General features: G+C 43.9%; 1 long non-coding RNA gene across 2 annotated transcripts in view; it reads left to right on the forward strand.

The window, feature by feature from the left end:
• The first annotated feature begins 20698 nt into the window (after positions 1 to 20698).
• The window catches only part of LOC120408234, an 88676-nt gene continuing 82603 nt past the window's right edge, over positions 20699 to 26771 (forward strand). The window contains exons 1-2 of one of the 2 annotated variants that reach the window (XR_005600554.1): positions 20699 to 20814; positions 23822 to 23945. This is a non-coding gene — a long non-coding RNA (uncharacterized LOC120408234). Of the gene's footprint in view, positions 20815 to 22507; positions 22627 to 23821; positions 23946 to 26771 lie in introns of those variants that run through there. The other variant, XR_005600555.1, reaches the window with a different exon arrangement.

Here is a 26771-nt window from a genome sequence, read left to right on the forward strand (position 1 = left end):
CACTGACAGCCAGAACCCAGCTGTTCTGGGGCTGACAGCTGGTGCCTCGCCACCCTGGGCGGACAGCTCGGGCTATTAGCCCCCAGGCGGCAAGGTTCCCGCTGTCAGCCCCGGGGCAGCGGGGCTAGGCTGTCAAAGGCAGCAACGGGAGATGTAAGCAATGCAATAGCTACATGGACACTGCATTGACCTAACTGCATTGACCTAACCACTATGGCTCTCACGGAGGTGGAGTTATTAGGTTGGCGTAGCAGGTGAGTTAAATCAGTGGGAGGAACATTGCAGTGTAGACACTTACATAGTTAGCTTGACATAAGCTGCCTTACGTCGACCTAACTCTGTACTGTAGACCAGGCCTAAGTTAGGCACTCATTTACTCTGATTATACAACAACTACAGGGTATAGTAGATTATAGCCAGCAAAATGTGCCCATTTATAGTCATAAGAACATAAAATGGCCATACTGGATCAGACCAATGGTTCATCTTCCAACAGTGGCTGGTGCAAGATGCTTCAGAGGGAATGAATAGAACATGGCAATTTACTGAGTGATCCATCCCTTGTCATCCAGTGTCAGATTCTGGCAGTGAGAGATTTGGGGACAGTGAGCACATGGGGTTGCATTCCTGACCATCTTGGTTAATAGCCATTGATAGACCAATTCTCCATGAAGAATTTCTGTTTTTAACCTAGCTGTATTTTTGGCCTTTACAACATCCCCTGGCAATGAGTTCCACAGGTTGACGCTGTGTTGTATAAAGAAGTACTTTATGTTTGTTTTAAATCTGCTGCCTATTAATTTCATTGGGTAACCCCTGATTGTGTTATTTGAAGGGATAAATAGCACTTCCTTATTCACTTTCTTCATACCATTCTTGATTTTATAGCCCATTATTATATCCCTCCTTAGTCATCTCTTTTCCAAGCTGAAATGTCCCAGTCTTTTTAATCCTCCTTTCCGAAAAGATTCCCAGTTCCTAATAAACCTAAATCTCCCTTCTGAACGCCATTGTTTCATCTATCCATTGAAACACTGCAGTTCTGCCTGTCTAACTTGCCCTGCATGTGGAACTGGAAGCTTTTCAGAGAATGCTACCATGCAGGTCCTGGACTTTAATTCTTACCTCGCAGGCTAAATTTGGCCTTTAGGACCTTTCTCCTACCTTTTCCTATGTCACTGGTACTTACATGCATCACAAACATTGGTTCCACTCCAGCATTGCACATAAGTCTGTTCAGCTGTTTTGAGAGGTCTGCAACCTTTTCACCCACCAGGCAATTTACCATACAGTTCTCCAGGTCATCACAAACGTAATTATCTATATTTCTAATAAGTACATTCCCCATTACTGTTACCTGTCTCTTCCTAATAACAAAGAGGTATCCTCAGTGTGAGAGAATGCCGTGACTTCTGGAAAGCAACTATGGGACCATTTCCCTTCACTCCAGCTCAATGTTTTCTTTGCCCAAGGCTGTCAGCAACACAACATAGAGGCTGTCACACTCTACTGTGTCCCAGAAAGGCTCATCTATTTACCTCTGTCTCCCTTAGCTCCTCCAGCTCAGCCACTCTGGTCTCAAGAGCCTGTATTCTGTCTCTGAGGGCCATGAGCTGCTTGCACTGAATGCACACACATGTTACCTGCTCAGAAGGCAGGTAATTATACATGCTGCATTCATTGCAATAAACTGGATAGCCCCCACTCTGCTGCTGGACTTCTGCCTGCATTATTATTTACTCTTGCAGGGGTTTTATTTGTTCTCTCTCTCTCTCTGTGTGGGGGGCGGGGGGAGAGGAATGCAAGTGCCCTAAATTTAGAAAATGTTTATTAGGCATACTTGGCTCTCCCGCTCCCTCTATAAATCCCCTTCCAAAAATCCTGTTTGCTACTCATCTGGTTATTACAAACTGGCCTTTTAAACCCCTGTTCTCCCTGAGTTAGCCTCGCCCATTTGTCAAGAGATCCTAAAGGGATTAGGGATCAAAGCACAGCAAGCTAGAACCTCCTTAAGAATCTCTCAGCGTTGCCTAGCAGGCCACTAGACTCAGCAAATAGACCCTCCAAAACAGACCACACTATAAACTTCAAGCAAGCAAACACATGGCAAGCAAGCACGCAACAAGAAACAAACTAATCGACAAACCCCAAGGTTCACGTAGTTGTTCCTTCTTCTCCCGCAAAACTCTCCTGTTTCCTGCTCCTGTTTGCTAGCTCAATGTGCTTATCGACAATACTGCTAGCCAGAAAGTATTACAGAGTAATTATTGAATTAAGTTTCTTCACTATCTTTCATTTTTTGGTATTTAGTGTAATAAATGACCCAGCTGATACTCTTTTAATATTGCATTCACTTCTGGCTACTTAATATAGTGGGAAAAGTGATTAGCTTTAATTAGCCTTCATTAAATTCATTCTACAGCCTCAATCTCCAGTCATTATAAATCCTCTTCTGCAATTATGTTTAAATCACAGTTACATTTGAATGTAAATGATAGAATTTTATTTTATAAAAAGAATATTTCATTAACCCAATAAGCTGGAATGTGTGGGTTGCTATTTTGGCAAAGTAGCACAGTGCACCACCACACAAAAGTTAAATAAAGAATTATTTCTAAATATATATTTATGATAGCACCTACCATGTATTAGGCATTTCCCAAACAATGAAGGGATGGTTTCTGCTCTGAAGAGGCCCCAGTTTAAGGACAGACAGACAAGTAGACGGGTTGGAATGACAAAAGGCAATTTATATTCAAATTAAATCAATTCACTATAATCAACATGGCAATAGTAGTTCTGTAAGAGAGGCTTCAAGGGGACCCACCTCTGTGGTACCATTGCTACCTGCTCCATACCCTGCAGAGGAGCATCTGTGACTCCAGCAATCCATGCATGGTAGGGGAAGGGAGACATGCATCGTCCATCATTGCCAACGCTCAGCAGGAAATCTCTATGTTAAGTTTTGTACTGTTGAGACCTCTCTGTGGTGGGGAGTCCTACCTAAGAGGGACCCCGATGTGAGGCAAATGGAGATGTGGGAAGTCCTGTCAACAAGGGTCCAATGAAGCAGGAAGTCTCGGGCACCAACGTGACTTCCACATAGATGGACCAATGTATGTCTCTGGCAGTCTTCCTGAGTACTGCAAGCTCTGTTGAATACCCATCTCCATTGTTGGAGGACCACGGGAGGTGTAGGCCCCATGTTCCACAACTTCCCATCCCCTCACTCCTCCAGGATAACTGTAGTAGATCTCCTCACGGATGATCTTTTAAGGGTTCTGTCACAGGAGTGGAAAATTCTCTTTGCTACTTTAGATGGAATTACTCTGGATTTACAAAGCACAGTTTGGCCAACATTTTTATTTCTTTGCCAAATTCTATAAAGCCATGGCTTGGAAATTGCTTCTAAAATAAAGCAAGGTATAGAGGTGTGAAGTCTGGTGCAATCATTGTCACAACAATTGCTATTCATTACTGTAAAATGAATGCAGTTCTGCTGTTAGGCAACATCCTGGTCAATGGATTGGTGGGTTTGCACTAGCAGCCACAAATTCAGCAAACAAAGAACCACATCTATGTATTACTGGGAAGGGGTACAGAGGTAGCCCTCCTCCTGCTGCAAGCATTGCTATTAAAAATCTGTTTGCCTCTCTCCAAGAGGCAGGAAGGACGGACACATCTGTAAACTTCACCCTGGAATGACTTTCTGGGACAAGGAAGCTGCCCTACCTTTCATGGGCTGTTCACTGGTATGCCGAAAAGCACCCACACACTGCACATAACAACTTTGTTACACTCTGTTACAAGAGAAGAGTTAAGGAATGATTTTTTCTCCTTTGTTCTGTTTCCCCCACCACCCCATCAGTGGAGGGGTGTTAACAGGCCACTTCAACTTGAATGATTCCTTGAAATATATGTTAACTACCTATGCTAAACAAACTGCTCCACCTTGTTTTTAGCCCTGACACTCAGATTACATTTCCCAGACCAAAAACTTGTCTCTCACCAACAGAAGTTGGTCCAATAAAAGATATTACCTCACCCATCTTGTCGCCCAGAAAGGAAACATTTTTATCCACCACTAAAAATTTAAATAACTTATTTTAAGTAATTATAAATAATAGATTTCTTTGAGTGAGGCCAACAGCATCCCACTAACATCTGTCACTGTGCCATAGCCAAGATCTGTGTCAAAAATACATATTTCTTTGGTTCTTTCTATCTTTTTGTTGACCTTATACATTTCATCTACTAAAAGTGTTGAATTAATAGACAAAAGCATAACCTACCTGCTTTCCATAATTGGTACAACGTAGCCAAACCATAGTACCTTTTCAATCTGACATTATCAAACAAAAGATATGCATTGACGTCACTTGTTACTGCAGAGCACGGGAGGCTGAACGACAGGAGGGAGAGAAACAGATATGACAATTGCACCATCATAAAAATATTGCAGCAGGAGAGAAAGGAAGGCAAGTATGCAGACTTAACCTGGCACCACTAAAATGACTCAATCCTACCCCACAGTTTTGAGCAGATGAAAAGTTTTAGCCCAAGTCATCCTGCAAAGTTTAATTCGTAATATGTGACACTTTGGTACTACTGCAAGACAGAGAGTTATGCAGGGAAAAGTGGCGCTAAGGAGAAAAAATAGTCACACTGCAGAATTCATTTGCCATCACATACTATTACAATGTACTAGTCTAGCATTGTAAGGCAGTTTGCTTTGATTTATTTACCTGGCAACTACTAACTCATAAGAATGCTGAAACTTGTGATTTATTCTGATCACAGGAAGTTACTCCATATCTTCAGGCAGTGAGATGACTCTGGGCTTGGCTACACTTACAAGTTGCAGCGCTGGGAGTTACAGCGCTGCTCATGCTGCAGCTGTGGGGCCAGCAGCGCTGGAGTGGTGGCACACAGCAGCAGCCAGCGCTGCAGTGTGGCCACACTTGCAGCACTTTCCAGAGGTGCATTTGGGGCATGCAGGGCAGCACAGAACACCCCACACCCTTTTTTTTTTGCTGCTGGTGCTGGGGGAAGAAGGAAGGAAGAAGAAGGGGGGTGGTCATTCCTTCCTGTTCCTGTTTGCTGCGCCCGTGGTGCATCCCCAGCATTCATTCGGCCATTGTTTGCGCCATTGTGAGTGTCTTTCTGTCTTTCTGTCTCTCTGAATGATCTGTGGCAAATGGGCATTCTGAGCTGAGTGCTGAGTGCTGCTGACACGTGCTGAACACGTCAGGCAGAGCAAGCAGCTCCTCAGTGCTTCTGTGAGTCCGTGAGAGTCGACGAATGTGATGATATGGGATGATATCATTATGGACGTGGCGAGTGCCGCGTGCGGCACTCAGCACGGCACTGCAGCACCGCGCACGCCGCTGCAACAAGCGGAACAACTGGGTGAGCAAGCATCGTCTGGAGGGATGGAGTGGCTGCAGTGGCTGATGGAATGGCATGAGAACTTTGTCTTTTCAGCCTTTTTCATTTCTGCCTGTTCTGGCTTCTTCGCTGCACTCACACCTCTGCGAAGATTGAGGAAAGTGGGGGTGATTGCGGGGTGTGGGGAAAAATCTAGGGGGCAAATCAAACAGGAAGATGTCGGTCGGTGTGGGGTGGTGTGGAATGGGAAGTGGTGGAAGGGAAGGGAAATGATGCAATGTTAAGCGGCAATTGCTAAGAAGACATAGCAATCTGGGCGTGCAGAACACTTGGGGATGGGGGTGCACATGGGGTTTGGGGTGGTGGGCTTGGAGTATGGGTGGGCTGGGAATATGGGGGACGCCCTGGGCATTTGCATCAGATCTGGTTGCGTTAATGGATGGCTTTCTCTCCTCGGGTCTCTAGGCGCTTGTTCTGCACAGTTCATTGTGGATTTACACAGGCTGGCCTGGAAGGTGCATGATGCGGCATCTTTCCATTACAGCAGTGAGAGGAATGAACAGTGGCGACAGAAGGAAGAGGCAGGAAGATTTTCAGACAGGGCAGGATGACCACTGTGGGGGATGATAATACCACCCTCACGTACCCACTTTGCTCCTTGGAACCCTATACAGGAAGCTGCTTTGAGGCTACACAGGGAGCACAGGGAAGCACTACAGGAAGAGCCTGTGCAGTGTGACTGTGGGCGTTTGCTTTGCGGGCTTGGTTGTTGTTGGCTTAAGCTGCTTTTGGGAAAAGCAGGATCCCCTTGGGAAGCTAGACTTGGGGAAAGCATCATCCCGCGGTTATAAGAAGGGTTGGAAGAATATGTGAGGCATTGGAGAAGGGGTTGTGAGTCCTGGAGGCTGAATATGCACAGCCAGAGCAGAGGAGGGAGCTTATAGGCAGAGGAGAGGCAGAGGGAAGGAAGGAGGGGGAGCAGGGGGGGGAAGAGAATGGTGAAAGCTTGAGGGAAGAAATGCTTGCTGAATGCCGTGAGTATGCTGCTCTGCCTGTTATTAATATTATTAATAATATTATATCTTGCTTATTAATACTGGTTCTTAATTCTTTATTTGTCTTAACTTTCTTCTTATTTGTTATCAAAAAGACTGTTTTAGAAGAAAAAAATTGTGAAAGAAAAAACAAAGACACAGAACATTTCAACACAAGACACAGAGACACACACAGACAGCAACACACAGGTTGGTGACACATACAGTCACAGGTGGTGCATGTTTGTGTCTGGATTGCTGTTTACTGATTTGGCATGCATGGTGCATGCACTTGTGGGTGGATGGGGGCAGTGGTGGGGGGGGGGGTGGTGGTAGGGGTGGGGGGGGGTGGTAGGGGCAGGTGGTGGTGGGGGGTCAGGGGTGGTGGGGGGGGAAAAGGGTGGTGGAGGGAGGGAGGGGGGGTGGAGGTGGGGGCACAAGGCGGGTGGGGGTACACGGGGTGGTGGGGAGGGCCACGCACTGGCTCTGGGGCGTGGCTCTCGAGACTCGCTCCAGGCTCAGGACTCAGCAGGCAGCTCTTTCTTCTTCTCTTCTCCAGCCTCTTTTCTTTTTCTTCTTTCTTTCTCTTCTCTCTTTTCTTTCTTTCTTTCTCTCTTCTCTTTCTCTTTTCTCTCTCTCTTTTTTCTCTTTCTTCTTTTTCTCTTTTTTCTTTTCTTTTTTTTTCTTTTGAAAACTTTTGTGAACATCTTGGCAGTCAGTCAAGGTCAGTCAAGACACATCACACACAGACAGTCACACATTTACAACACCACTCACTTCACTCAGACAACATGTACACTCTTGTCTCACTATCCAGAAAACTCTTGCAGTTCTTCTTGCTTTCTAAGAAAAAAAAGGAAAGAACACAGAAAATGGTGAATGGGTGAGTGGGAGTGGGGGAGTGAGAGAGGAAGGGGTTGGGGTTGGGGAGTGATAGAGCTGTAGAGGTTGGTGGTGATGCAGGCATGATCTAGGGTTCTATCTCTTCTCAGATGCAGGGAAACTCTCTCCCTTTTCTTTTCACTCTTAGATGTTTCCCCATTCCTTCCACTGGATCACTGCCAGCGGGGCAGCGGGGCCATGTTTCATAGGGCGGGACGGGGCCCTCCCCTGGCGCGGTTCAATGTGCAGTGGACGGGAAGGCTGGCGGCGGTGGGCGCGTGGTGGCCACACCTACCGGCCACAGCCGGGCTATGACTCGACCTTGGCACTCATGGCCTGTGCGCTCAATGAAGCTGCTGAAGCTAATATAACTGCATGATTACCATGGCGTGATAGCCCATGAAACATGCATCCACATCCCCTTCCTCTCCCACATGCTCCATCCATCCCCCATAACCTTCTCCCCCACCATAACCTTCCTGCCGCCTTCTGCAAAGCTCCTGTGCTGCTGCCTGCTGCTGCTGCTGCTGCTGCTGCTGCTGCTCTCTGCTGCTCCCTCTGCACCTGCTGGCTGCCTCCTGGCATGCCTCCCTCCCCTCCCGCTCTTCCTCCTCTCCTCTCCCCCCCCCTCCCCTCTCCCTCTCCCCCTCCTCTCTCCTCCTCCCTCCCTCCTCCTCCTCTCCCCCAGTGCCCATCCTGCTCCCCATGGCCCCTCCTGGGGGGGGCCCCCCAAGGTAGTTGTCCTCGGATCTCAGGGATTAGTCTCCCGATTAAGTGTGGGGCTCCGTCCATTACTCTCCTCTCCCTTTCAGGCAGTGCTCTGCCATTTTCAGCATGGCCTGCCCTGTCCTGCATGTCCACTGATATCCAGCCAAACCATGATGAGATCCTCTTGATAGGAGCCAGGCGCCTGCTGTGTGCCGCCACCTGAACCTCACCCCAAACACTGAAGATTCCTGAGCTTCACCTGTGCCTGCACTGATGAGCCTGTGCACCCAAGTGACTGATGCCTGTAACTGACTAACACTGCTGCAACTGACACTTAGACTGTAACTTGCTGCACTGATGCAACAGGAGCAACATTTAAGGCTGCAAGGCAAGAGAGGCTGAGGAGGAGCAGGCAGGAGCAGAGTGAGGGGCAAGGGCAGTTGAGTCCAAACTGAACCTGCTGATGGCGCTGAGGGTCAGTGGTGAGGCTGGCTGCCTGGGTGACAGCTGCAGCTGCTGAGTGCCTGGGCGCTGCTGTTGCCGCTGCTGCGCTGTGCACAGCCTGCAGCAGGCTCTGCAGCAGCGCTGGTGTGCCCAGCCAGCTGCTGCAACGCAGGGTTGCCAAGCCTGGTTGCAGGAAGCTGCAGCGCTGCCGCAGGTGTTAATTGCAGTAGTGCCTCTGTTATCAATAACTATAATCATCAGGAGCACCAAGAATATTCTCTGAATGCACACTTGCAGATGAGCAGCTCAAATAATAGAAAATTGTCTTGGTGAGTTTTGGCCAAATCACTCACTTTTTTCTCCAGCAAGATACAGGATATAGAATATAAGCCATATTTAGTTTAAAGAGAGAGGTGTATTTTATAGATTATGTGTTCAGCTGCCCAGTTCATTTGTCAGGTGGTTCAGAGGAGACAAAATGTTTTGCTTGCCCTGAAAGGTAGATTGGTATTGAGAAGAGCTACTTGTTTATCTGCAGCCTTATAACTGTAAAGACCAAAACCCAGACTGACCCCTCCAGGGAGTAACAATAACTGTCAGCAAGAGAGACAGGAAACATCTGTCAGGATACACTCAAGGGGGGTGGTTTGGGGACAGCTGAAAATTCCCATGAATGGGGCCTCCCAGATTCTGAGGATCCATGGGAAATGGATCATGTATACATGGATGGTTCCTGTCCATACTCTTCTCCACTAACCCTCTGTCTTCTATCATAACATGTCTCCCATTGTCACTGTATCTCTCCATCTGCTCAGTAGCAGCCACTAAGGAGGCTCAGAGGGAATGAATATTCCCTCAGACACTCTAACCTTCTCCTTGAATATCCACTGGGCAATCTGTGATGTTAGCACTGGACTGCGACATGTAGAAAATGAGACTGACTATACTCTTCCAAGTTACCTCCAAAATCATGGGGAACCCCTTCTGCATAGAAATTCACTGGAGTGGCATTCACCAAGTTCTGCTGATTCTGTTGATACAGCACTTTCCACTTGATTGGTGAGATGAGCCCATTGCAGGTAGATATTGAAGAGGCACCAGAACTCCAATAAATATCTGTTTGACAAGTGAAAACAGATTTAAAAAATAATGCATTATATGTACAGTTTAGCAGGTAGAAGAGCTGAGTGGCTTGTCCTGTGATGTCTGTAGCACCAATCTGCCTCTCTAAAGTTCTGTGGATACCACTCTGAAGGAGCTCCATAGAAAAACATTGCAAGAATTTGGGGAGTGAGACGTGGGGTGGAGCAGGGAATATGTTTATGTTGCACACTTCTAAGCTGCTGGATATTCCCCAGTGAATATTAAAGTATGAGTTACAACTGATTAAAGTTCTTCTGAGTCTCTTCCATGGTTGCCAGTGAGCAGCTGCAGGGGTACCTAGCCAACATCAGCCTGGCTGCAGCAGTAACTTTACTGCTGAGAGGAACATAGAAACAGTGGAGAACTGAGAAGGCAAGATCCTATTTCGTAGACATGATATAAGGAGACCGTACCCCTGCAAATTCCACAGCACCAAAACTCTTCCTCTTTGACAACTTGACTGCCAGGATATATGTCGTGGAATAGACAGGCATTTATTTAATCAACTACCCACATACATTCAAAACATTTAAAAAGAAACAAGAATGTAAGAGAGCATTTATTAGGAGCCTAATCTCGTACCTTAGTTTTCTGAAAACTATTTTACTAGACTTTCCACGAGGAGTGCATATGTGTATTATTTGCTTTATAACACTTTTCCCTTAGGCTGACAAGTTGCTTTAGGAATCTATGAGAAAGATGAGAGGCTCTTAAGTACTAGCATTGTTAACAGATCCACTGAAAAGGACTGGAAGCTATGACAAAAAGGACTGGAAGCTATGACAGATGTTTTTCCATTATTACCAATAGCAACATGCTAATGTTACACTCTGATCGACTATGTGTTCTAAACATGAAATTGTATGATACCTTCTTCCATCCTACTAGAATTTAGCCTACCATATTGCCTATCTTGATAGCATGTGTTGATATTTATTTATTTCATAGAGTTCTAAAATACATCTATCCATCCATGTAGAGAATAAAACTAAGAATAAATGATATGTCAGCTATAAGATCTGGCTGAGGCAAAAGTGTCTAATATAAGCTACAATTATTATTACTGCTTTACTGGAGGCCTTAAGCAAAAGATCTATGAGGCTAGTGTATTAATCTATTAAGAATTCACAGCAGAATGTACAAGCAATGGGCAAATACAGATATGTAGAAACAAGTCTCCACAATTACCATCTTTTCCTATATTTTCTGAAATTGCTACACTTCCAAAACCATTATTTCAAAATGCTTTTTGGCACTCAAATAAATACATTGGGAAGGAAACAGTACAAAAAACACCCCTCACGGCACTTTTCAATGCAAAGTTAATTTAAAGGAGTGTCACACAAACGTTACAAATTCAATTTTTAAATCAGACTTTAAGTGTTAATAATGGGCACGATTCACTGGTCCACTCTGGCTGCTTTTGGTTCTCCAGTGATGCAAAGTGGCCGTAAATGCACTTTATGCAGCCAATTAGCCTGGGGTTATGGTTGATTTACATCATCGGAGCAGCACAAAAGAGCCAGAACACCCCCACTGAATCTGAACTTTTGATTATAAGTGGTTTTTATACCATGAAGCATAAATACCACATCTTCTAAGACTACTACTATTTTGCTATTCCACTCCTCATCAAGAAAGGTACCTTTACTAAGGGAAAACCGGGACATAGAGAGGTGAAACAACTTGCCTCAGGTCATATGCATGACAAGGTACAGAACCTAGGTCTCTTGACTTCTATTCTGGTGACTTAGCAACTGGATCACACTGACTCTTACAGCAACTGGGCCAAATTCTGCTCCATTTACACCCTTACTTTCCTACTTCTAGCTCTGACATTTTCAGCAGATTCAAATATGAGTGAATGATTTCTGGCACAAAAGTAATAGGTCAGAAATATAGGCTGGCCTGTTACAAACAAATAATACCATCTTACAAAGGTACTGTGAATCTTTACTGGCAGCTAAAGAAGAGATTTTAAAACAGGAATTAGTATTAAACACCTCTGTAATCTCATATCTTTGCACGGTACTTTGTAGTGATTAACCAAAGAGATGCAGTCACTGTCTTGAGGAGTCAGACAAACATGAACATGGAGATAGACAAAGGAAGGTGTTACAGAAAGGAAGGGGAGGGTATGGTGATAGGAGCTATTTTACTCCTAGTAAGGAATAAAATAGCTTTATGGTGTAACGGGTCAGACTCACCCCTGCGGCACCTCCTGCTGGTGACTCTGGGAATTAGCTCATTCCAGCACTGGAGCGCCCTCTGCAGGCTAGTGATCCACCTGTCTTCAGGCCCCCTGTGTCTCTCCTTGGACCCGGTGCCCTTTTACATGGGGGTGCTGCCCCCTGGCAGTAACCCCTTTTCTCTCTGGGTTTCCCCTGCCTTGGGAACCCCCCACCCTACTATCCCCACTTCGCCTCAGTAGTGGCTACTGCCCAGTCTCTATCTAGCCCCCATTCGCTGGGGCAGACTGCAGTATCCAGTACTCATCATCGGCAAAGGGGGTTTGGACCTGCTGCCTTTGCTTACCCCTAGGTTGCCCCTTGCAACCCCCCAGTACCTTTAGCCCTCTGCTAGGCCGCAGCCTGGGGTTTTCTAGGCTGGAGCTTCCCCAGCTCCTCAGCCTTTCCCCAGCCCTGCTTCACCCTAGGTACCTTGTTTAGCTACTAAGCAGCCAGGCCCATCTCTCTCTGAAGGCAGAGAGAGACTGTCTGGGCCTCTGGCTTCCAGCCTCTTATAGGGGCCAGCTGGGCCTCAGTTTGGGGCGTGGCCTCACCTGTCACCACTTTCCCCAATCAGCCCAGCCTTTAGAGCCACAGCTCTCAAGCCCTGCCAGGCCACTTTTAAACCCCTCACAGCAGGAGCAGGGTCCACCCTGCTACAATGGTTTCATGAATGTGCTGCCAGGGAGCCAAGAGGGGACTGGAGACCTTTCTGGTGCAGAGGCACTGGGCTTTTTCAGACATGACCCTGGCCTCCCATTGATCCCTAGGGAGCCACAAGATTGAGGGTGGTCCCTGTGGTGGTGGCATATGTGTGTGTGTAGAGAACACTGTATTCCCAAATGATGTGTGTGAGTAGCTCCATGAGGAGAAGCTTGCAGACATGTCTTAATCCAAAGCTCGTTCTGAGGGGCTCTGGAAAGGGTTGATCTGGGTTTAGGTATAGTTGTTGCTGGAACACCTCACAACATTTTCTGGCTTCTATTATTATTCAGAAGTCACATCATTACGCTGTTACCCTATACTGAAAGAACACAGAATTTGTCACAGTTGGGATGCATGGGATTCAAGATCCTCATTCTGCATAGTCCCTCAATGCATGCTGAAATAAAACGTGACTTGAAAGTGGTCAGCACTGTTCAATCAGAGGCCTTCAGTCAACACAGGATTTGTCACAAATTCTGGTGAACTCATCAACTGTATTAAAAGTGCTACTCCCCATTATCACTCTGTTGCATAAAGAACTGTGATGGCACAACGGCGGAACAACCAGTACTGTTCATTGTGTGATATGAGAATTTTTCCTATATACATTCTATTTTCTTTGGGTATGTCTAAACTACCCGCCGGATCGGTGGGTAGCGATCGGTTTATCAGGGATTGATATATCGTGTCTCATCTAGACACGATATATCGATCCCCGAACATGCTCCCGTCGACTCTGAAACTCCACCAGGGCGAGTGGTGGTAGCGGAGTCGACAGAGGGAGCTGCGGCCGTCGATCCCGCGCCATGAGGACAGGAAGTAAGTCGAAAGAAGATACTTCGACTTCAGCTACGCTATTCCCGTAGTTGAAGTTGCGTATCTTACATCGACCCCGCTCCCTAGTGTAGACCAGGCCTCTTAGGATTTATTGCTGAAAATCATAGCTCTGAGCTAGAGTTAGTCTAAGTAGAGTAGAATAATTATCCTATGGAATTTGGCCTCCCTCTTTCAACAAACTGACCAAGGCTAATGAAACCTAATATTCAGTGAAAATTGTTCTGGCCCCATGTCAGATGTCATTAGCTGCTTCAATTGGTATTGTAAAATCACTCAGGTCTTATTTTGTATTTGAGAGATATGGCACCAATGGCCAACTTATTGTCTCTCAACTTGGTATGTATCAGTATGTGGCATGTACTGATTTCATAGCATAGAAAAATAAAATGAAGAGGTCCGTATCTCTCTTCAGCAATACAGCATAATAAATATAAAATAAAATGAGAAAAATAAATCCAGTGACTGGTGAAAACTATAAAACCTATATTTATGGTGAAATGGAGCATATAGAAGTACTAGAATGAATAACTCTATTCCCTGCCCCTACTTAGGGACTGCTTGACTTTTTGTAGGACATTTTCAGACCTTTTTGTGCAACTTCTGTGGGAAAATATTTCCATGATGGTATTTGCTAGCAAAGACTCTATACAGTCATGATATGCAACTCTTTCAATGATGGGAAAAGGCGGGAGGTCTACTACAATCATTTCTGCTGTGCAATAATTTAGAAACTATTGTCTTTAGATGGCTTGGAAGAAATTTGCTTTTCTTTCTCTATTGCTTCCCACAGAGAGAGTTCTTCTATAGTACATGATGTTAATGTTGTGGCCCATAATGTTAAGAAATCAGTATTGCAAAAAGCAGAACTGATGAGTTCAGCAGAAATTTTTTTTAACTGTGTGAATATAGTGCTCATGAAAGGGGACAGTTGCACAGTCCTAGAAACTGAGGTCTTTTATTTATCCATAGAATAAGTGTTACCCGGGGTTCTTTCAACCCAAAGCTCTTGGTAACTTTACTCTGTGCAAGGAAGTGTCAGGAAATAAATCAGGGGAGACACGGCCATCTGACCGATAGATGGCTTGCACAAACAGGACAACGCGAGAGTGCTTTCACTCACTTAAAGCTATACTTTACTAGTCTCAAGCACTTACACACGTTCGCAATGAGATTAGTAAAACACCCCCAACCCTTGATAATTACCAAAGTTGAGTGTGGCTTTCAAGTGATACAACGGCAGCCTGTCTGCCGCTGGGGAACACAAGATGCAATCAGAGGGAGAGGCCAGTCCCGAAACGAGTTCAAGCTGTCTCAAGCTTTTTCCTCTTATTTATACATTAGTAATTAAAGAAACCTTGTTAAGTAAGCAGTTTCAAGCAAGACGGTCCTTCTGATTATTGATTAACCAGGTGCGGTTTTTCCAGAACTTGCAGCCTTGAGACCTCAATAGACATTCCTGGGGCACATCCTACCCTTTGAAAACGCATGTATCAGCAATTTTAACACAATTCTTACCAGGAAGGATGCGGGATCAAGCTGCCTTTTCGGTGGCAACCTAAATCCCCCTCCCCTCCTGCCTTGGTCAAGCTGAGACTTGTTTTTAACAGCTTGCTGACTAGGCTGTCTTTAACAATAAGCCATAGTGGTTTCACGCACTTTATTGATTTGCCAAAGTCTCCCCGTACATAGGAAGCAGTGAAAGCTTCTTCATCATGCCCCACCACTACATCTCAGCTCTGATCTGGAGATACCTAGCCTAGAAGTGAGAGGATAGTTCAGTCTCCATGACTATTTTTATATCTCCAAAGATCTGGTCTATCTATTGAGTGCCACCGAGGGCCTATTTTTGATGTCATTGTCCACTAGGAACTGGATTCAATTCATCTTGCTTTTACTTAAAAGTGATCAAATGATAAAAGCTTATAAATAATCTTACTTGGATTGGAATCAGTGACCTAGAGGTGAAAACTGATCTGTGTCCTGTTTCCAGCCCCCTGGAGAACATTGGGCATTATCTTATTCCTGTTAAAATCATTGTCGAAATTCATATTTACTTCAATAAGTGCATAACTGGACTCACAGTGCTCAACCAGTATGTGTACATAATTTTTTTATATATGTGGGTATAGAAGTGTGGGCTCATCTTTCTAGTTTCTAAACTATGGCTTACTTCTTTGATACGTCATCACCTCAAGTTGGACAAAATATACTCAGAGAATATTCTTGGGGTGTAGTCTTTGAGGTTTTATTCCCTGCCTCTTTTATTTCAGTCAGATATCTCTCTTTGTAAGTATAGTGTCAATGTACAATTCCTTTTCTGTGGAGCAGGACTGCTCAAATTATGTGAGGACTGCACTTAGAAACTTGAAAGTTATCTAATTTAAATGTTAAAACAAAAGTATATGAAGACAATTAAAGTATGTTCTCAGACTTTGTATTCTTTGATAAATGAATATACACACTATTTTATGGCTAACTTATGCTTCAGCTACCTTATAGGATACTGTAGGTTTCTTACAATACAGCTGAATACAATGAAAGCAGCTAAATATAATGAATACAAGGCAGTGAATATAGTAAAGGCAAGCTAGCCCTATGGGTACAAATGGAGCTATTATTCAGAAGAGGGACAATATCCATTAAAGCAAAATCCCTTCTTCCTCCGTTGCTACCAGATAACACTGACCCTCAAATCTCCCATACAAACTGTACTGATTTTTTTGTTTTTTTTAAACACACTTTGAGATCCATCCTGGTCTCTTTTTCTTCCACTTAGGAACCTCTATGGGTGTGATTGGTGGAGTGAGCATTAGAGAGAAGGAACACATGGAGAGCCTTTAAGGAGGATGTCTCCATCCCAATCAGTTCATGGATCACAGAGGATGGAGAGCCTCTTTGTCCCTCTTCTACCCCCAGCCTGGCTGCCTTCAGTACTGGTGGAGTTCAGGTACTTTAGAAATCCAGCCAGCCAGCAAAAGTTTTCCACCCCTCCCCACATCTCTTACAAGCATATGAGAGGCTCAGATTTCAGCTAGTCTATAGTACATAGCAACATACCTACATGGAGAGTAAGTGTGACACCTTTACTATAAATTCAGCCCCTAGGAATGGAGGAGAAACTGAATTCAGAAGCTGCTTCCTAACATGCAATACATCCATAAATGGGTCAGTTGTCCTGTCAGATGTATCACTACTTTGGAATTACTTAGGGTACAAAGTGTTGTCTACTAGACAGCCCCGTGATTCTGTCAGTCTGTGGTATTGGCCCTATGTTTTTCTCATTTAAAAGGAGACAGAAAAGCTGCAGGACCACAGTGAAATAAGCTGCACATGAGCAGTACTGTTTTGCAGATGTCAGTGTATTCAGTGCACTGGCTGGTATCCAACTTTGCCCCAAACCCTACAGGGTTTATCCATATCACTACCTTCCTATAGATCAGATTGTTATACAGGATCTCTGAAGATTGTGGATCTGAAAACAGACTTCCTCAGTAGTGACTTTAAGATGACAGTGTAGTACATTAGTGGAATTCACAGTTCATAATGCTGTACATTTGCCAGGTTAAGTAATAACGTACAATACATGTCTCCGGGGAATCATCCCAATACTCACAGTAAACTCCACATCCCATTTTGGGGCTTTTGTCCAATTAACATGCATCTCTTCAGTGCAAATGGTCAGTCTGTTTTTGGCTCAGTTCTATCCAGGGTGCTATCATGTTGTTCATCAAAGAGAACTCACCATTTCTGAGCAGTGATGGGGAACTTATTGATTCGCAAACAAGTGTAAATATACAAGTCCCATGATTCTTTTTAATGAATCAGAACTTAAATGCTTACAGCTGCATTGAATTTGATGCTCTCCCTTTACAACACTCTGCATGCATATTCTAAAAATGGATGCTAATTAGTCCTCTACCAGAAAAAAAATACAAATAATTGTTACTCAAAAATAAAACCTTATTTTAATTATACTATTCAAAAATACAGTAGTGTGGACATTTAATCAAAAACCACATATATACATTTTGATATATTAAAAAATATAGGCCAGACACATCCTTCAGTTCCCATTAAAGGCCCCTGTGGAGGCGATTTACTTTAACCTCTGAATTCATTTCCTGTGTGCTATCTGCAGATTTTGCCTGCATTACTTCTCTTCTAGAAATTGTGTCAGAACTCTGTACATAAGCAATGGAAAGGATCAGCCACAGTGGAGAGATGAGATCAACTGCATGTATTATAGTCACACCAGTACGTTAAGCTTCTGTCAGCAATTCCCTTCTCTCACCCCACCACTATTTTTTTTTTTAAACCAGTGTTTTGGAATTGGCCATAACTAATTCATTCTAAACTGAAACTAAGCATGTAAGGTCAAAAGTCAGAAGCAATTCCTTTCAGTTAAATTTTCAGAACAATCCCATTTGATTGACTGTTGTTAATAGGGATATTTTAAGTCACTTATTTTAAGTGCTTTCTTTTGAAATCCTTTTGCTAAAATATATGGGCTTATTTATTTAAAATGAAATATTATAGATTGCTACTTTGTATTGTGGACCAGGGGATCTATTCTCCTCTCCCAGTATTTTTGATGGAATTCACACAATCATAACAAGGAAACAGTAGTCCCATGTGTCATTTAGAGGAGTCATCAGCAGATGCAAGTTTTGGCAAAATTGTGGAGATTACAGTTTCCATAAGTGCTCTGCTGAGCACCTTTGAAAATTCCCTGGCTAGTGCTTTCTCCAAGCCATGCACCCTTTGCCTGGTGAAGCTTCTGGCTTGCACAACTAAAAGAACCCCTATTATGTCCTCCCTTGAAATGCTCAACAGGCACAAACATGATAGCAGCCTGCTATTGCAGGTGCAAATATCCAGTTTAATGGAGCAAAACCTATGAAAATAGGTTTCATACTTTTATGCTCACATTTGAAAAAAAAATCAACCACTATGTAGGCAACTTCTTTCAAAATGGGTCAGATCCACCAGTATGCACCAGTTGTTTCTGGAAGCATCCAGTGCAGTCCACTGTCAGAGATGGACATTGGACTAGACGGACCTACAGTCTGATCCAGCATGGCAATTCTTACATTCCTACGCTTTTCATTGTTGAAATGCCACAAAGCAACAAGGATGAACAGGTGAGTGGCCCACGTTTTCTAGGGTGCATTTCCATAGAGTGGGACAGATCTCTCCTACTCACTGATACAAAATGGATATGATATTACCTAGAACAGAATAAGTCCTAAAAAGGTAAATCCAGAGTCTGCTTTGAAGCCACTACTAAGTGCCTGTGTTTGAAGTCAGTGCTAATGAATGGAGGTATTGTGGACTTACACTAAAGGTGCCTATGATTAAAATCTGGCCAGGAAGCTGAGTTACTTTCACATCCTTCAGGAGGGGTGCTCCCCAGTAGGGCTAGGGTACACTGGTCGTATGAGGGAACTCACATTGATGTGGTCTGTGCTGGACCTATTCTATATATAATGTAGGACATCTATTCCATTGCTGTAAATCCAGTTCTATTCACTTGTTGTTTTCTCGTTCAATTGCCAGTGTAGACATAGCCTAAGGGATAGTCTTCTCTGCAGATCAATCATTTCCTTCAGCAATAGGAGTATGTTGGTTCTTGCTGTCTGGAATGGTAAAGGATGGGATTATAATACTCAATAGGAGCAATAAGAGCAATGTTATCATTCACAAGTACACATCAGAATGTGGACTAAAGCTGGGTGAAGTGTGAAGAAACATGCTAATATTTCATATGCATGTCAGAGTGAAATTTGCTTCATTCATATTCACAACTAGAACTAGACACACAATGGAAAAAAAAGATAATTGTTGAGCAAATTCATAGTTGAACAAATTATCAAAGGATGTTTACGAACAATTCACCCAACACTAATGCAGACTAAGATACAACCTTGTAAGTGTTCATTTGCCTGAAAAATACCAGTGATGTAACGATTAATGCCACCAAGCATCTCCTTTGGCAGCACTGAACTGAGACCCACAAGAAAAGAAGGTACAGATTGTGTCAAATATCCTGAACAAATCTTATGGAATTAAGATTAACTTTATTGGATGAAATTAAACTTAATTGAAATTAGGGTTAATACCTTTGGGGTACGTTGTATTATAAATGCAATTATGTATGTGTTGTTGTGGCATTGGATGTACCATCTCTAGTAGGGAGAAGGGATGTTAATGAACTTCCCCTGTTATACCCCAGGGGAGAAATGCTAGTTCAAACTGGATTCTCTAGAGACCCGCAGACAAAGAAAAGACACTTGGAAAAAAGCCTGAATTTTAAATTGAGTCAGGACCTTCTTTCTGATCCATCAAACAGACAGGATCTCTGGTCCATGGAGATTACCAATCCTTAGGGGAAGATTGGAAGGACTTGACCTACTGAGGTTGAATAAAACCGTTTCTTTGTTCTGAGCTGAAGCTTTGATGAACTTGTAACCACAAAGAAATCCCTGGGGTGGGGTGATGCCTGGTAAATTTATTAGCATGCATGTAGGTTCTTTTGTTTTCTCTGTAATACTTTTTACCTTAAGAATAATGGTAAAGACTTGCTTAGAAAGAACTATGTGCTAACTCATATCTGTAGCAATCACTCTTATCAGTCTCTGAAGAGAAAGCAATCAAGTCTGTTTAGGCAGATTATCTTTGTTGGGAAATACACAGTGAAGACAGGAAACTGTGCAGCCTCCATCCAGAAAAGCAAGAACTGGGGACCTGGAAGGTGAGAATAGTGGTGGAACAACTGAGGGGAAATACAGGTGCAGTTGCCCTGAAGTTTGACATGGATTACTTCAGTGGTATTAAAAAAAATCAGAAGTCATGTGCACCACGTGAAAGACCTGGCTGTAATATGTAAGAATCAGACCACCACTGGTGTGACCAACCAAGAGAAACACTTCAGTGTAAGAGTTCCTTACGTGGCATACCCAGAAGTGAAAGTAAGCCGGTACAGTCCAGTACATTGTGCTGGACAGGACTGGCTTCTCCGGCCGCGCTTTAAAGGGCCCGGGGCTCCCCGGAGCAGCCAAAGCCCTGCGCTCTTTAAATCACTGCCGGAGCCCTGCTGCCGCTACCCCAGTGGCAGCAGGGCTCCAGAGGAAATTTAAAGGGCCCAGGGCTCCCCGCAGTGGCTGGAGCCCTGAGCCCTTTAAATCGCCTTCGGAGCCCTGCCGCCACTACCCCAGCCCTAGCCTGAGCCCTGCCGCCCCGGGGTAGCGGTGGCAGGGCTCCCACGGTGATTTAAAGGGCCTGGAGCTCTGTGGCGGCTGGAGCCCCAGGCCCTTTAATTCGCCCCTGAGCCCCGGGGTTCCCAGCCACCTCTGCAGCTGGTAGCTCCGGGGTGATTTACCTTTCAATTTAGAAAGTCCCTGCCTCTTCCGGTTGAGGCCACACCCTCTCAGGACTCCGGTGTACCGGTAAGTCCTTTAAGTTACTTTCACCCCTGGGCGTACCGCTGGTATTGTGGCTACTATGCCACCTCCCAGGGCCATCTCTAGCAGGATGTGGGGCCTGGGACAACCCCCCATCCAACTCAAGCCCCCCCCCCCCCCTTCTACCTCAGCTCCACCACTGCCCTGTCTCTTTCTGGCTTCCGCTCCCTTCCCCAAGTGACACTGAGAGCTAGCGGGGTGGGCTGGAATTGCTGCTGCTGCCTGAGTGCGGGCTTGACCCCCACTGCTGGGACTAGGCCCCCCGCTAACTCCCCATGTCAGCCTGCCCCCCCCCCCCGCCTTAACCCCACTCCCCCTGGGCCAACCTAGTGTCTCCTGCATGACATGCACACAGAGCCATCCCCAGGGTATAGCAATTTGGGGTGGCTGTTGCAAGGCCCCCAAAGTGCAGTGCCCACGGTGGCTGCTCCAATTCGTCGTACCCTAGGGACAGCTCTGCCACCTCCCCTCCCTGTAGCCAGCATAGGGGGCATAGCTAGAGAAAAGGGCAGTGGCCAGCAATTCAGACTCTGGCCTTCTCTAATTTATACCTGGGACCAGTCTGACACACAGCGACTCATGGTTCAGGGGGTGCAAATGTGAGCTTCATGGCTCCTTTCATCCTCCTGCCCCTCAACTTAAGATGTTTGCTCCTCAGCCATTAGGGCGACCAGACAGCAAGTGTGAAAAATCAGAATGGGGGTGTTGGTAATAGGAGCCTATATGAGACAAAGACCCCAAAATCAGGACTGTCCCTATAAAATTGGGACATCTGGTCACCCTATCAGCCATAGTTTAGGATCTGGCTTTAGTTTTCACTCACCTGTGTAGAAGGTTCATATATTTAGATGTTTTAAGAATTAGGATATAAACACCTAAAATATGACATTTTCCAGCACTCCAAACAACCCTACCATTGCATGTGTGTACATAAATGCAAGGGACAGATGCAGCAGAAAAAGGAGGATGCAGGCTAATTTGTGCAAAGGAAGACATTACTGTCAAAGAAATAAATGGTGTTAACTTCAGCTGCCATTGCACAAACATGAACAAGCTGTAAGACAGTTATAAGTTCTTCCAATAATGGTTTGAATGGCAATTATGAAATGGCCAAAATATATGTATATTTATAGACAGGGTATATATTTTTTCTTACATTGTTTATTGATCAAAGGAGGGAGAGAGAGAAATATGTTAGAACTACACTGTCATTGATCATTTGGTTTCATTTTCTGAAAATCTTTCCATGAAACGAAAGGGAGGATGAAGAAATAAAGGATATAACGCAATGGGCCAAATCCTGCTCAATTTATTCTTTCAAGTAGTCTGAAGGGTATGCTTGTGTTCATTTTGGATAAAATGTGGTTTGCAGGATGCTTATGCATAGGGAAGCATGCTGTGGCTCACCACTCTAGGAACATTCTAGAGAAGGCCAGGGGGAGAGGGTTGAGCTCAGCATGTGGAATGGAGAACTATGAGCATGTGATAAACAAATCCATATATGGAAAGGTTAAATCTGATTGGTTAGAGGTTTGTGTTATGTAACTTGTTATGTAAGTGCCATAAAATAGCAAGGGGAGGGAGGGAATCTGCCTGATTTTTGAACCAGGGGCTCTCCCTTTGTGCAGATTGAATAAAACCTTGTTGAATTGAACTGAATCGCATTACCTTGATTCTACCCAGCATCTGACTCATTGGGAACCACAAAATCCCAACAAGTCTCAGCAACATCCATGGGGTTACTCCCATGACTGTGGGCCTGGTCTAAAGCAAGTAGGATTTACCCACAATCACATTGTAAGGCCACATTGTGAAATAAACATCACAACAGAGTGTGATGTTGTTATTCTTTGACACGCTCCATTCCCATCCTGTAAAGTGGCTGTTCAGTACAAATTACCACTGACATGAAAAGCCTTTCAACTGAGATAGGAAACCAAGATCCTGATCTGTAGCATTCCAGTGCATTTTTCACAAGTAGGGATATTAGTGTAGCTCACAGGTGTGTGTGTTTCAGGGCCCCTTTTGTTCTGTTCACAGATGGTATGAGTTGTTACCAGCCCCAGCTATACAGCTTTAGCTCTAGATGCAGCAGCTTATGCTTCTAGCTGCAGAAGGCCCCTGGTTCAATCCCCACTATACAGACCTGAGGCTGGAGGGTTTAACAACAATTCAGGTCCTCCGATCAGCACAGAGGAGCACATGTAACACATTTTCACCAAAGATTACAGAAACACCACTTCCCCTGACAAATTTTAATTTGGGTACTTACAGGCTGACTAAATTCCCCCTTGAGTTTTAATTGGACACTATTTTTCTAATCTTTTGGACCTAAACTGTTGTGGTTCTGTATGCTCTTAACAGCTGTTGCCTTTTACCTCAAAAGTGGCTGCATTTCAGTGAAGGGCAAAGTGATTCACTGTTTGAGAACTTCTGGGATGAAAAGTCAGACAATTCTGCACTTGCTACTCTATGCCTCTTTGGGAAACTGCTGAGTGAACTGTTCCTAAAACATTTCATCTGTTCAGGGCAGGAAGGGTTAGCAGGGGCTGTACACAAAGGGGTTCCCCAATAGAGCTGCAAAAAGATAGCATGAGGTTCTGTCAAAGCCTGCGGCTGACTGGGGACAAGGGGTCCCATCCTTTTACTCAAGGTAGTACCATGATATTTTACTGCACCAGGAGAAATAGACTGTGCTCTCAGCACATCCACACAAAATAGGGCATACTTGATAATTATCCTTTAAAGATAGTTAAGAGCCTGATCTAAAGCCTATTATAATCAATGGGAGTCTTTCTGCTGACTATGAGATTCTGCCTTGCAGTTGTATCCCTTCCCTCTGTATTTTTCTGATGACCTAAGCACCTTTATAAAAAAGTAATTTCCATGCCATTTTTAGTATTTTATAGTATATTAAGTGTTAATACAGTATCAGAATAACTATACATTGACTTTTCTGATCCTTAATTCTTGTTGTCCTGTGTAACTACAGGTTTATTTTCCAACCAGTAACTACAGGACAAGGCTGCCTGTGGCGCTACTAACTCCACACCTTAAATTGGCTAGTAGAAATCACTGCTGAGCAATCATCATGCGCCAGGCCTTTCCTACAAGAGGTAGGTATTTGATTTCTTTATTTAGTTCTCAAAATGTAAATATAAAAATACTTTCCCCATGTTTTAGGTGCCCTTAATTAAAAATGTAGATCATCAAAGCAGTAGTAAACCAAAAGCATTTGTGTGTGTGTAAAGACAGCCAGTCCTCAAACCAACATTTCCAACCTCAGCGCCTACAAAATCTTAGTTGTCCACATAAAATCCACACTCAAATCTCCACTTTTCTAAAATGCCTGTCCAGACAGTAGGGCACATTGCAAAGCCCATAAGTTCAGAGTTGGGATCTTTCAGAGCAAGGTGGTGGATGGGGAGTAAATTTGAAAGTCAAGGAACTCTTCCAGAAGCTCCCTCTTTTATGTGTCCAAGGAACACTAGCTTGAGCAGTTCTAGTGTTCTCATCTGCAGCTAGAGACAGTCTGAAAATTTTCAACAGAACAATTTTCCATTGAGAAATGCAGTTTTGTCAAAATCGAAATATTTTCCAGGAATATTGATTTCAACCACCATTGAAAAATGTTAGGGTGCCAAAATATTTCATTTTGACTGTCAAATTATTTTGTTTTAGCTTTTCTATTATATTAAAAGAGTAATTTTATTATATAGAGAGATAACTAGATTGAGCTATATGAATAGATTTTAAGGTCAGAAGGAACCATGACATCATTCAGTTTGATCTCCTGTATTGTATATCATAATTATGTTTCATATTTGAATAGCTTAAATATATACATTCTATTTAATATTAAATAAGAGTCAAAACAAAGGGAACTGTAACATTTCAACACTATGAAAGCCAAATGTTTTCATGGTCCCAAATCAAATTCTTTTGAAATTTTCACTGTCATGGGAAATTTCTTAATTTTGATTTTTTGTTCCAATTTCAAAAGAATTCCCCCCCCCCCCTTCCCCTCGCAGGTGCTGTAATTGCCCATGGAATGGAAATTCTTTTTCCTGACCAGCTCTGTCTATGGCAGAGTTGCAGAGTGTTGAGACAGTCAAGCAGATAGGCAGATCCTAAGACATTTAGTGCCTTATAGGTGAGAACAAACACCTTCAACATCACCTTGAAATCAACTGGCCTTGAATGTAGAACCAGAGCACTAGTGTCATGTGTTCACAGTGAGACACATCACTTAACAACTGAGCCTTTGCCTCCTATAGGCGTCTTCAGCTTGGTTTAAGTTCTAGCCCCATAACAAGCATATTGCAATAGTCTTGAATTAGAGACCCACATACCAGAAAATGGATTGAAACCTACTGACTAGACACAAATAGGAAAAAAGCCATCCCGGTCACTGGTGTTATATCTGGGGTTCTCAAACTGGGGGTTGTGACCCTTCAGGGGGTCATGAGTTTATTATGTGGGGGTCACGAGCTGTCAGCCTCCACCTCCAAGCCCTGCTTTGCCTCCAGCATTTATAATATTGTTAAATATATTTTTAAAAATATTTTTAATTTACAGGCGGAGAGGGTTGCACTCAGAGGCTTGCTGTGTGAAAGGGGTCACCAATACAAAAGTTTGAGAACCACTGTGCTATGTGATGGTCTAAGAGCAGCTGGGAGTCTAACAATTTGTTAACTCAAGTGACATACGATGGGCATATACCCTCAGCCAATATTTGCTATAACCCCAGTTACTTCCTGTAACCTAACATCACCACCTAAGTCTTTTCTTGACTGAGCCTCAGCCAAATCCATTCATGCCCCAGGCACTATCATATATTGACAGACACTCACCTGTACTATCTAGATGGAGGAAATGAAAAGACAATTCTGAGTGTCATTGGTATATTGAAAACATTTCAATCCCTGTTTCCTCTCTATGGCTCTGTATACTTACACCAAAAAGGAGGGGTGATAAGATGGAACATTGTGCATATTACACAAGTGTCCTTGAGGCAAAAAATCAATTACTTAAACCCACCCTCTGGGATCTCTCCAACAGGGGGGAAAATAAGTTATCACAAGGCAGTTCAGTCTACTTCTGTTCCAGCCCGTAAACAAATCAACAATACCTTATGATCAATGGCTCTGAAGGCAGCTGATAGAACTAATATTTTTTCCTGGCTGGGTGTTTGATCTCTTTCCATCACTATAAGGAGTTTTAAATTGTGCCAGGGGCTGCAATGAGCCACAGCCCAGTCCCAGATTTGGGAGGCACAAACTTTGGGATAAAGCCACTTTCCACCCATTCCTTCCTGTACTGCCCCTCTTGGACACCTGAGTTTCTGGAGAGGCATTGGTAAGAATCTCATCTAGGGCATGTGGACATGTACTTTGTACAAGTAAGAAATCTAGATGAATTGATGCAGAAAACTCTGGATTGTTGTCCCCGAGTTCTGGCTTTACTGGCAAGGGTACTGTGGGGTAAAGTGCTGCAATTGGTTTTCCTAACCTCAAGTGTGTTCACTCATGTAACATCTATATTTGGTAATATGGCACCTATTATGTATGGGACTGTAGCACAAATCCTAGTCTTCCAGAGAGCAGAACATGGACAGTGAACTCCATCAGCCAAAACGAGACCTGTGGGGGGATGGACAGACGGACAAAGAGTGCTGCCCCAGGGTCCTTGCCACTGGTCAGCTGCTGAAGCCCTGTCTCAGAAGTAGTCACAGAGGTCCCAGAAAGTCACGGAATCCATGAAAGAATCGTAGACTTACATATGATCTATATAAGGATGTTATAACCTTTAAAACTGATATCTTGCTTCAAGCCACTGATACTGACATTACTCATATCATTCACACTAGCAATTTGAAAGAAGACAGATTAAACAGCTACTACGTAATATGACTGCATACTGCAGAATCTATTTTTCCCCAT

This window comes from Mauremys reevesii, linkage group 6 (assembly GCF_016161935.1).
Source record: "Mauremys reevesii isolate NIE-2019 linkage group 6, ASM1616193v1, whole genome shotgun sequence".
Taxonomy (NCBI): domain Eukaryota; kingdom Metazoa; phylum Chordata; order Testudines; family Geoemydidae; genus Mauremys; species Mauremys reevesii.